Source organism: Lineus longissimus, chromosome 3 (assembly GCF_910592395.1).
Source record: "Lineus longissimus chromosome 3, tnLinLong1.2, whole genome shotgun sequence".
In the NCBI taxonomy this organism is placed as follows: domain Eukaryota; kingdom Metazoa; phylum Nemertea; class Pilidiophora; order Heteronemertea; family Lineidae; genus Lineus; species Lineus longissimus.
The window spans coordinates 12,137,597-12,150,627 of NC_088310.1; the positions used below are offsets into that span (position 1 = coordinate 12,137,597).

The 13,031-nt window shown below is 40.3% G+C and overlaps 1 long non-coding RNA gene across 2 annotated transcripts; it reads right to left on the reverse strand.

The window, feature by feature from the left end:
- Window positions 1–7,758: 7,758 nt before the first annotated feature.
- Window positions 7,759–11,011, reverse strand: LOC135485725 (uncharacterized). 2 transcript variants are annotated; one of them, XR_010446609.1, is made up of 3 exons: window positions 9,347–11,011; window positions 8,838–8,953; window positions 7,759–8,649 (listed from the first exon to the last, which is right to left on the reverse strand). It is a non-coding gene; the product is annotated as an uncharacterized LOC135485725 (long non-coding RNA). The 2 variants fall into 2 exon arrangements; XR_010446610.1 differs by having other exon boundaries at window positions 9,302–11,011.
- Between the last annotated feature and the right edge of the window lie 2,020 nt (window positions 11,012–13,031).

Sequence of the window (13,031 nt, forward strand, 5' to 3'; positions counted from 1 at the left end):
TGAAACATGGTATACATGGCCCTCTAGGTCAGATAACCTCACACAGCACATTTCAGTCCAATCTGATTCTCAACTTATTAAATATTTTCTTACGGTGAGCACAATGGCCCCTGGCCGTTTCATTTTGGTCCATGGATGAGGGAGATTGCACCGCCGATTCAGTGCCTGAACTGCCTGAAGATTGAATCCGATACAGACACCATCATGACCAGCCGTGTACTGGTACGTCTGGGATGTGATTGTGCAGGGAAATGGGAAGTGTATTATTATTATTCAAGTGTGTTGTCATCGATCAGGCGGTTTATGCCAATGACCTGTTAGTCCATAGTTTAGTTGGTCCAGTGTTTTCTAGTCCAGTGTTTGTCAGACCATCTTTCTGCACTTGCTCGTGATGTCTGGACAAATAAATGCAGTTTGCGAGATATTTGGCGTGGCCTTTGTTGTTCATTAGCAGGGCATGTTTCACAAGCGCTGAACTGACACTGTGCCAAGCATTTTAGGGATTCTGGTGAAAGACATTGGAATGGTGACCTCAGTTTCCCTGATCAGTTCATTGCTACACCTCTCATTTTGATGCGTATGTTATTCTGGAAGTGGTCCAGGTTGACCATTAATTTTGGTGCTTTATTTATATCCAGTCAGGCTGGGATAATTATGTGATGATGTATGTCAGTTGGTTGTTTGATTGGTGTTCTTGAGAGGTTTGGTTCTCGGTTGCTTGACGAAATTGTGCTGGGTCGACATGGAACTCCCGTTTCTCCATTCAATTGAGTGACTGGGAAATCGCGAGGACGTGGTATTGGTTTTATATTCACATTCCGGAAGTAACGTATTATTCGAGGGTGAGGATGTAACAGACGGCTTGAAATATTTTCTATTTTTACTTATTTGCTAGATGGGAATATCTTATTGGCAAAATTCAAATATAGTTCATCATTTCCGTTCTGGATGGATGGATATAATTTGCTCAAGTCGTTACACGCTAACTCTGTGGCAACACATTGGTTTGGGTAGTACCTGTCATGTAACTTTAATGTAAGTACCGTGTACAAAACTATATGAAGCATTGGAGTACTCTAGATTCGGAGTTCTAACATCACTGGTTGGGACCGCTTACATGATAAGTATGCATCATCAGGTTCGGGGCAGTTCGGTGTGACTGGCTGACACAGAAAGAAAGGGGACGTACTTTGAAGGGTAAACAGACCACCATTGACCAATGTCAATTATGAACCTACGAATCTAGAGTATTATCGTACCATCAGCTGTTTGTGTACATTTTAACAAAATGCATTGATTAAGACCTTTTAAAGACCTAATTAAAACCCTCGTTGGGTTTTTCATAAATTACAAATGTAATTCAAAATTAAATAGTTTACTTAAGGGACATAGTCCTACAATTTATGAAACTTGGTTGATTATCTTTGGATTGAGTTGGTTTAGTATACATGATTGTATACTAGTTATAGGCGGGAAGCCAAAATTTCTATAGAATAATTTACTTAGATTATGCGATGTGCAAGCTTTGAAGGATAACTACTTTGATGATTTGAGAGAGCTTAGCTTTGCCGAATAACTTTTATTTCTACCCTTTGAATACGTGAAGTTATGATTTGGGAACTCAGCGTCGAGATCGGGTATCTAAAATTGTTAAGTGTGACCCTGAGGTATGATTGGACTGTATTCGATTGATTGGTTCCATCGATTCTGACTGCGCTGAGAACACAAGCCGTCCCTTCATGATCACGGGATTAATTGATGAATAGATCATACATTTGATGACAAAAAATGCCCCAAATTCATACAGGGTGTTTAGCTTAAAACACTGTTTAACTACTGAATAGACAGATTCAGGTCCTTCATGTAAATCTTCACAGAATATGAATAGGCCCTGAAACTGATCAGGGAGAAGTTAAACACGTCTAACCCTTAAACGCCCTTTATGAATTTGACCCTAATTAGTCTTGATAAGAAATAATTAATTTAGGTGAGATTTAAGTTTAGTTGGTGCACGATGTGTCAACTCGTTTTTTCAAAACACACAACTGTTACGCTCGCTTCAGGATTGTTGTCGTCATTTAGGGAACGCCGGGACAATAGGCCTTGGTCACAGATGCTGGTTTGCATAAGGGCCGAAATGTTCATTTTCCGGTCTGGTCGTGACGATCTCTAAATGAATTGGCCTTTCCTGATTGGTCAGTTATGACGAGTCAGTGTCTCCCTGTTTAACGAAGCATGCGCGGCGGTTGGTTTCTTAGAACGGGGTTACTCCCTAGCCGCACCCTGTGCTGCTGACCTCGGTCCTGACAATTTACAATTAACACTCCTATTCCGTAAAAATCAATTTTCCAAAAACTCTTCTAAAATCCTGAATCATAATCTTAACTAGAAAACAACGTAAGTTCTGAGTACACGGTCAATTATTTTCGAGATTGTACCTTCATTAAAGTTTCTCATGAAAATACTTATATTATTTGCTTGTACAATTTACAATACAATATACGACTCCTCGATTTCTTCGGTTTTCTACGATTTTTCATCTACCTTGACATGATCCTTTGTGGCTTTCTATCGCCAGACTGCAGGTCAAGATCTATGCCCTCTCGGAAAGGCCAACATCACCAAAGGCTCGGTGTCTCTTGAAGATCTGACTTAACGTTTTTTTGTTGGGTCTTCCAAGATATCAGCGCTTGGTGACAATAGTACACCATGATTGTGTATATATTTTGCTTGCCGCACGTGGCGAAAGATTTGCTTTAAACTGCTTTATATTGAGATGGCTACTGGATTTAGTGCCTAAAATATATATTCTAAAATTATATCCATACATATATCAAAATACATGCACGCACTTCTCTATTGAATTAGGGCTGGAATATCACATGTCATGAGCTTAATTTGTTCCTTCTAAAAAGCTCATAACTATTAAATAACCATCTGTCTTAATGCGAGGCACGTCCTGGGAGGACAGTTGATAAAAGAAATGATAACTCATCCAAATATACATTCTCGTAAATAGAGCAGTATGCGATCAGCTTCCGCAATCGTAATGACCATAATGTATTTTTAATCAGCATTCAAGTTGTCTCGTGTTTTGCCGTTCAGACGAAACAAAATTGGTGCATGTTATGACTAAAGAGGTAGAAAAATATGAGGAACCGAAATTCCTGAAATTTGTTTTAGATGCGGTCAAACACATTACTGCCTTCCTTTTCTAGAATCCTGTCAGAGATGACCACAACTACAGGCAACAATGAAACTTTACAAAGCCATAATTTCTGCAAATATGGAAATATCGAAACACTTGCCCGCCTCCATCTTTACTTGGCATACTACAGTGGTATCCCAGCGTGTATTCTCGGTGTTCCGGGAAATCTTCTAATAATAAGACCCCCTTTAGGAGGGGCTCTTAAGATACACGTGTGTGCGGGAGTATATAATGTAAATGAATGATGAGAAATAAAGAGAGTAACTATTGATTGTATATCCTACAAACAATTTTTTTTTGGTATTTTTCTGAATTAACTCCGTTGAGTTTACCGATTTCTCCGCGATCTTCCGGTGGTGGTTGCTATCCCATTTGTTGAAATTAATTTAAATTAATTTAAATCTTCATGGGAATTCGCTACATCATATGCCTAAGAAATTGGCCAATTATATTAATATTTTTATTAGAGAAATATCCGTCCTAAATAATGACAGAAAAGGGTGGTTTATTTCAATTTTGTGTCGACATGATCGAGGTCACGTGACATAAAAACAAAACAATCGCACACACCCGTCCAAAAAAGGCACTTTAAGAAAAACAAATACGTTTTTCCAGCTTAAAACCACACTGACGACTAAGTTATATTGGTCTTCTGCCCAAATCTGAAGTATCAAAATGAATCACAAACTAGAACTAGCTCTCTTTAGCAAAAGTTGCGTGAACAATTCGGGTGAGCGACATTCTGCACCCTAGCGGCCAATAATTAAACTACTTTCAGCCGTCTGCTCCGGTCTCGTTAGGGAGTTTTTCCCAAATGTACGCGATGATGACGTGCCCCATTAACAGGACGTAACATCTATTTTAAAATGCGTTTCCAAAGTGAATGCATGAGGACAACCTATTTGTGTCGTATATCACTGGAAACGCCCGATTCCCGTGAATAAGGACAATCACAATGTATTACATTACCAAAACAAAAATGTGTCGGAAGGAACTATATGGATGGTCCCATCGCACCCCCCCCCCCCCCAGCATTATGACACAGAAGGGCTAGTTGACTGTCCACCGGGGGGGGGGGGGGGGGTGGGGGGAGCTTCCCCCCAACGCACTGGTAAAAACCTATGTCGACGGAGGGGGGTTTGGGGGGTGTCCCCCCATTGTAACACCTGTAGTTGTTAGAGCTTGCACTTAACATATGCTCGTAGGGGGGTTCGGGGGAGCTCCCCCGACCTAAAGGGGGGCTCACTAAGTTCTTGACTTTACATATTACTCATATCAGGCAGACGACAAAACAGAAACATTTCTGCATCTGTTTATATGCAAGCCATGGCGGTCGTCGATACGATAGTCGTGGTCGTCGCAGCTTTCCACATACCTTTCCTTCACGGTCGTGTAATCAAAGAGGCCAGGGGCATGCAGTACACTCCAAAAATTAAATGGTGAAAACTAACTATTAATAGTTAAATGGTAACTACTTTGGGGCTTAGTATTGCACCGACTAATATGTAAAGTCAAGGACTTAGTGAGCCCCCCTTTAGGTCGGGGGAGCTCCCCCGAACCCCCCTAAGAGCATATGTTAAGTGCAAGCTCTAACAACTACAGCTGTTACAATGGGGGGACACCCCCCAAACCCCCCTCCGTCGACATAGGTTTTTACCAGTGCGTTGGGGGGAAGCTCCCCCCAAACCCCCCCCCCCCCCCCCCCGGTGGACAGTCAACTAGCCCTTCTGTGTCATACTGCTGGAGGGGGGGTGCGATGGGACCATCCATATAGTTCCTTCGGACACATTTTTGTTTTGGTAATGTAATACATTGTGATTGTCCTTATTCACGGGAATCGGGCGTTTCCAGTGATATACGACACAAATAGGTTGTCCTCATGCATTCACTTTGGAAACGCATTTTAAAATAGATGTTACGCCCTGTTAATGGGGCACGTCATCATCGCGTACATTTGGGAAAAACTCCCTAACGAGACCGGAGCAGACGGCTGAAAGTAGTTTAATTATTGGCCGCTAGGGTGCAGAATGTCGCTCACCCGAATTTTTCACGCAACTTTTGCTAAATAGAGCTAGTTCTAGTTTGTGATTCATTTTGATACTTCAGATTTGGGCAGAAGACCAATATAACTTAGTCGCCAGTGTGGTTTTAAGCTGGAAAAACGTATTTGTTTTTCTTAAAGTGCCTTTTTTGGACGGGTGTGTGCGATTGTTTTGTTTTTATGTCACGTGACCTCGATCATGTCGACACAAAATTGAAATAAACCACCCTTTTCTATCATTATTTAGGACGGATATTTCTCTAATAAAAATAATATGAGGAAGGCTCAGGCCTTGATAGGGAGCTCTTCGTTAATAGGGCTGGTGAGCGAGAAGACTCGGGGGGGGGGGGGGGGTATATAGTTAGGATGATGCCATCATGACAGTTGACCGAAGAAGCAGTTGGCTAGCACACAATGTCAATGATTGATGGCGAGTAGTTGGTGGGTGGGAGAGGGGGGATATAGTTAGGATGATGCCATCATGGCAGTTGACCCAATAGACGCTGTCGCAGTATAGAAAATAAGTGGGGAGAATGTGGGAAACTAAACACAACAGGAGAAGGATAGGTATTTTTGCCCGGAGATAAGCATAATGATCCCAAGACCCAAGTGTAATTAAGATTTATATTCTAATTCAAAAACACCTTAGCCGACCCCCCCCCCCCCCCCCCCCCCCCCGTCCTGAATAGTTTGAGGTCTCACTAGCCAGTGGTGATCAGGTGTTAATCTTGAAGTTATAAGGCATAGAGGTGAAATATTTCAAATTTGCGTTATATATACAGGGTGTCTCATGCATTGTGCTACATCAGTCTATGCATGACTGTAAGTCTAGACGACGTTGAAACTTGGTCAGATGTATTCTTCAAGAGACAAGCTATTCAGAAATGTATAGGTTTGTGTGAGAGTAAGGTACTGTCAAGTCTGGAGCCGCTGGAACAGGGGTATGCATGAAATGACGTCGCGTCATTTTTGGAGGCAAGTAGGCCTGGCCTCCGCACCGGCTAGTGAGACCTGAGGTCAGCGCGTGCGTTTGAGTTAGTGCGCATGCGCTTTCTGAAAATAGAAATGGCTTGTGTTGTGGACGAGTGGTTTCAGGTTTCAAGGTAGGATTTTGTCATGGAAACGGAGAAATAGACATTGAGACCAATGTACTTTCAAGATTATTGCATTATTAATGGAACCAGACCGCCGACATATTGTCACACCCCATGATATTGACGAAATCGTCGTCGAAACGGGCAGCCCCGGCCCGATCATGTTGGTGCGCTTGAAACTACGGAAAAGTTAGCAGACGGAAAATCATTTGCGGAATTTTGCCAGTTCAAAGCACGATTTCTTCGCGGAAAGAGAAAAATAATCTCTGGCAGCGATGCAGCTTGTTGTTTAATGCATTTCGATTCGCCCCAGGGTATCGTTACACTTTGATTCGGCACTGTTTTGACGAAATCTTCAACCGAACAGCAACTTCTGTGCGTAAACATCGTAGCGTCCCGCTGAATTGTTTGGAAAAAGAAAATCTCTCCCCAGGTAAATTGCTGTGCATTAGCGTATACGATTCGCGTGCAAAAATGTCACCTGGGTGTGGAGGTTTTCTGGTTCCGGGTCAAGTTTTTTTCGTTGATGGTATACACACACTCTCTAACCATAAAGCTCGCTAGAGCTCCCTATTAATATAATTGGCCAATTTCTTAGGCATATGATGTAGCGAATTCCCATGAAGATTTAAATTAATTTAAATTAATTTCAACCAATGGGATAGCAACCACCACCGGAAGATCGCGGAGAAATCGGTAAACTCAACGGAGTTAATTCAGAAAAATACCAAAAAAAATTGTTTGTAGGATATACAATATTTACTCTCTTTATTTCTCATCAAATCAGTATATACTCCCACACACACGTGTATCTTAAGAGCCCCTCCTAAAGGGGGGCTTAATAAGTGGTTATTTTAACTATTTCAAAATAGTTAATAAAGTAACTACCATAAGTAGTTGATTTTTAACCATTTTAGAGTTTCAATTTGAACCATTTTGATAGTGATCCTTACTACCTTATCCATCCAGATTAACTATTATGTACTTGTCGCTCCCTTTTTGGCGGATGGGCTAGTTAGGGTCATAATGAGGAAATCCGGGCTGTAACTGCTACTGTTTCTCTCAAGCCGACACCTGTTCGTCTACTTGAGATCGGCAGCAAGGAGGCCCGGATTTCCTCATTATGAGGGGTCCAAAATAACCAGTATTTTGGACAGTGTGAGAACAATGAGTGATAGAACTGATGTCCAAAGAGCCTTTTGAAAGTGCATTTGCTACATATTGCCAGGGTCATAGATCCCATCATTGGGTTGTATTTCTTAAAGGAGATAGCGTCCTACAACTAATTCTCAAAGAGATCAAGACTTATTGTACGGCGTTATCTTCTTTAAGCTAGGGTACACAACCATGTTGTCACTAAAAGAATTACCTTTTAATGAAAAACAAACACTAAACGCATTTAGTCTGATTACATCTACATGTATTTACAACAGAAATTTATCATTAACTATAGTTTTCAATTCATTACATTCAAATTTGTGACTGGCATTTAAAGTAGAAATCTATCAATGACAATTAAGTTAACAATTCATTTCACATTCATTCAATTTGAAAGCAGTAAAACGTTTTCAGTACAATAACCCCTTGATACATTGCCTCCTATACAGTAATCCCAAGATATACTCACACTATAAATGGCCAGATCTTTGCAAATATCATAGGATCTTCCTCTTTATACTACTATAGTTTTCAATTCATACATTCAAATTGAATCTAAAGTAGAAGTCAGCAGATTTAGTCTGATTACATCTACATGTATTTGCAACATAAATTTATCATTAACTATAGTTTTCAATTCATGACATTCAAATTGCATCTAAGCAGAAATCTATCAATTAAGTTAACAATTCATTACTCACATTCATTCAATTTGAAAACAGTAAAACTGTTTCAGGAGAATAACCCCTTGATACATTGCCCCTATACGGTAATCCCAAGATACATGTATCCTCACACTATAAATGCCCAGACCTTTGCAAATATCAAAGGATCTTCCTCTTTATACTCTAGCAGATTTAGTCTGATTAACATCTACATGTATTTACAACAGAAATTCATCAGAGATCACCAAAGTCCTCAATGAATTGCCACACAATAATGCAGTCCAGTAGGATATTCTAAGTCAGGAACATACAAAGCCTAAAACAGGCCTCAACGGCTTTCAGCAGTGTCGGATATTCTAAAGCGTTCACCTCAATGATAAGAAATGCCTGAGTTGGAGAGGTTCTATCCCCAAGAGCCAACACGAAGGGCTGCACAGCTCCACTTGGGAGGTCCTGAAGGAATGAGGGGATATTTGTTGTCACCTGCAAGACAAATCAATTTCTATCAGACAATTAAGCTAATGTAATATACATGTAAGCAAAGACCCCTCTAGACTAGTCATCTACTAAAAAACTATGGCCCTGTTATAATACAATCAAAAATCTGTATGCAATATTCAAGGTCGCCATGCTCAAATCGCAAAAACTACATGAAGGCAATAACTTTATACCTGCTTGAACTGTATGAACGATGACATTGCCTCAGTCACGGATGGTCTATGACCTTTTGTTGGCCTGGGGGGCAGCATGATCGGTAGAAGTTGCATTGCAACTACACTCTGTTCCACTGGAAAATAACCATTATAATGTATTTTGGAAATGATACTCAGTTAGCAGTACTGGTTCCATTCATTCATTGGTCTAAATCGTAGTATTTTCCAAAATAAATGGAAATTAACGTTAGCCTCGCTTTCAATGACGCCGTCAAGACTGAGTTGTGTATCAGCGCCACGTCATGGATTAGTTTCGCTGGTTCCTCATTGGATCACTAGAATCTTTTTTGCTTCTGGTATCAATTCAAGGCATCTGAGACAAAATTGGGGTAAATGCAGTAAATACAGTCATACAAATTGCATGTCAGATGGCCACTTAAAAAAAGGGATACTTGAACAATAATAATGTACTTAAGTCTTACCAACACTTTCATCATTAACATCATCTTCAACACTGGTATCCTTACCCCAAGACTACTATCATGACTATTACATAGTAGTAGATTGCGGTACTTCCTTGCAAACTTCATTCTGGTACCAATTTTTGGAATCAGCTCCTTTATTATTTCATCGTCCAACATACAAAATGCCTCCTCATCAATGCCTTCATCTGAAAATAGATGTAGTCCTAAATGAAATGAAAATCATGCAAAAATGAAGGTTGCCATACTTTAAGCTTAATCTGGTGGTATTACGTATACTAAGTACTAGTAATTGATGACAACAGGCCAGCCAGTCAATACTGACATGCTTCCATAGAGTAATTCTTGGTTTGATCAGGATTCAATTCTACAAAAAAAAGAAAAAAACCTAGGTCACCATCAACTCCCACAAAATGGACACAAAAAACGTTGTAGTCCAAAAGCACCACCCCCTTCTCAGCGGATTGTCTGTCACAGTGTCACAGACAGACATGTAATGGAATGGTTTGCAGTTTTTGGAGTATTTTCAACATCCTGTGCAAATTTAATTGTAGCACTAGCAGCCAATTTAGAATCAATAAAACAAATTTTGGAACAAAAAGATTCATCAACCACAATCATTCAACAACCACTGCTGCGCACTATCGCTAGCATATGGTTGAAAAACCAGCAATTAATCTTGGTACATCCTGTTGTGAGACTTTTCAATACTATCAATACTACCAATTATGACCCCCCCCCCCCCTACTTTCGTCAAAATTATAGAATTAACCCTATGCATTATAGAATTTCCATCTATCTAGGCCTACCACTCTTGTTAATGCAGGCAAGCATTGTGTTGCAAAAGGAAAGGATCATGGGGAGACCCTACTGAGATCCGATATATCAATTCGATAATGTACCAGGTACTGTTATTCACTGTAATCTACAAGAGTACTCAATTTCGACCCGGCCATTTCATTCGATATTAACCAGTTAAAAATACAGAGTTGGTAGATAATCATAAAGACATTTAGTAGAGGACAGGAAGGATCCAAGAAAGCATCCACAGAACGAACTTCTCTTTCCAAATACATAAAATTAAATAAGCTACACTACTGAACACTGACTGGACCTGGTGGTCCTGGATGATCATATGTCTCAGGCAAACTACACTGCAAAACTTACAACTATCAATAAGACTGCAGACAATTCAGACACTGACCAATCCAGACTGCCAGATCAAAACGTCCAGATTGAATGAACAGTCTCACGACGAGTGACCAGTCAGACCAGTAGGCCTTCTGGTCTCGGCAGTGGATTTCGACTGAATTCAGTGTGGACATTTCAAAGCCTTTAGGCCTATGGTGGCCAGGCTTCACCACTAACAGGGCTATAATGTACATTGCATGTAGGGCCTCGCATGCTAGGCCCTACATGTACATATGTACATGTATTGTAGCCTATACACTGTAGGTGGTGGGTCAGTGCATGCAAATCATGAATGAATGAATCATCATCTGTTCTGAATGAAGCGTCTGTGTCCGAAGCATTTTTCAGCAAGACATTTCACGCAATATGCGTGAATTTGACACTCTGCTATAATGAGACAACAATTTCTGCTCGCAAGTATTTGGAAAAGGAACATTTGGCAGAATGAGGTCGAAATCGATCGCATTTTAGATCAGTATAAAACGTCAACAGTTCCGGCGACTTCCGCCATCGATTTTGAGCTCGATCCGAGTGCACCCTCTCGGAAATACTTTACACTTGCGTCAACTTTTTCGGCGGGAATATTCAAACTAACGAGTATCTCATTAAATGCATGTAATGCGCGAATGCTCTACTGATACTTCGGAACAAATTTTCAATAATGTTCATATAAAATTTAGCACTAAAATCGAATAAAACTGTTTGAAACCTGTTCTTAAATCGAGAGTGCGACACTTTGCTTCATGGCGCGCACTCGCATTATCACAAGAGCGCTGACGGGCGCACACTTTCGCGGGCCTTTTTAAGTTGTCTTTTACTTATCACATCGCCTACAAACTTCTTCTTTTTCCAGTTTAGTGCATTCTTCATTAATACATGTAATAGAGTAGCCTACAGGCCTATCGAACTGGTGATAAAAATGTTTTGTGCATGCGTCGTGAGAACTGAAGAAAAAAGAGAACTAAAAACAGGTTTCGAATGGTGCGCGTTTTCTTTTTTGCCTTAGGCCTATACAAAATTGTCAAAAAAAATGTCTTTTCTGCTGTCGGAAACATGAAAAAAAGAATATCTACAAAAGCTATATCTTACCCATGAACACTTTAACCAGTTCTCCCATCCCCCATGAGGCCAAGGTTTCCTCGACGTCCATTTCAAAGATCAGCGAAAACGAAGTTTGGCTTTTGAAGCGGGTTAAAAATGGCGGCGATCGACGCTGGACGTCTGCTGTCTGGGGGCGCATTCTGATTGGTTGAAGCTTACTACTTCAAGTGGTTAATTCACAAAATCAGTGATTCTGATTGGTTGGCTGATTTTACTACTTGAAATGGTAAAAAAGTATTCATGCTGTTTGGATTTCAAGTAGTTACTCTAACTATGAAAATAGTTATGTTAACTACTTATTGGTAAACGTATCGTTAACAACTTCAAATGGTAAATGATTTACTATTTAATTTTTGGAGTGTACAAGTAATGTATATCTTATATATTTTTTTAATTATTGTTTTCTACACGCCCAATTCATGCATGAACACGAACTTGATCGAGAACAACATCCATAACTATTTTTTGTCTACATGGATGCCCTTGCTGAATGTGCACATGCTCTGTGCCGTAAAGGCATCTTTTAGAGTGTACCAAGAACTTTCATCAAAGAGCGATTTAAATCGCGTTCACCGGTTTTACGAGCAGAAGAGATATTTTGAAGAGACTTTGAATATATTTTTGTCGCATTTAGCAGCGATTTTGATCGCATGCGCAGCGATTTGAACCACTCCCTTGCGAGGTGATTTGGGGAAAAGTGCCACAAAGATTGCTTTAAAAGGACGGAAATCAAATTATTTGGCGTTGTAAAAATGACGGAGCCAATGATATGGACTTACAATCCGATTTGCTTTACACTCGACTTTAAAGGAGAACTTTTGAGAGGAACTAAAAAGTTGTTTTTACTCTGTGACTCCCGGTCTGCAACTAAGATTTGCTCCAAAAATGAAATTATTGAGAATTTAGAGAAGTTTAGAACATAGAGAAGAAAGACCGTAGTCCTTAAAAGTTATAGTCAATTTAAATAATCTTCCATTTCAGAACCCTCATGATAATAATGTTTACTGGTGCTATGCTTTCCGGTTACTATCTGACTGCCATGTCCATAGACCGCGCCATGGCCGTCCGTTTTCCAATGGCTGCGAAAAGGCTGTGCACCAAGGACAAAGCGAGGAAAGTCGTACTGGTTGGGACTATTCTGCTTATACTGCTGCAAACATCAATCTTTTCCACACGCTGCAGTACATCAATGATGCAGTACAAGGTACACTCTAAAACCTGGAATACAAGGAATGAGGCTCGTCCCCATTCATTACAATGGAGGAGGGAGTCTCAGACCTCAATATCACTTTCTAAAGAAAGGACACAATAGGGTCTTCTTTATAAGAAGAAATGGGCCTACTATAACCAATGATGTTGATTTCGTTTCACTCTCAATGTCAGCCAAGATCACAGGAAGATTATAACACATGCGACTCCAATGGCCCATGTCATTAAT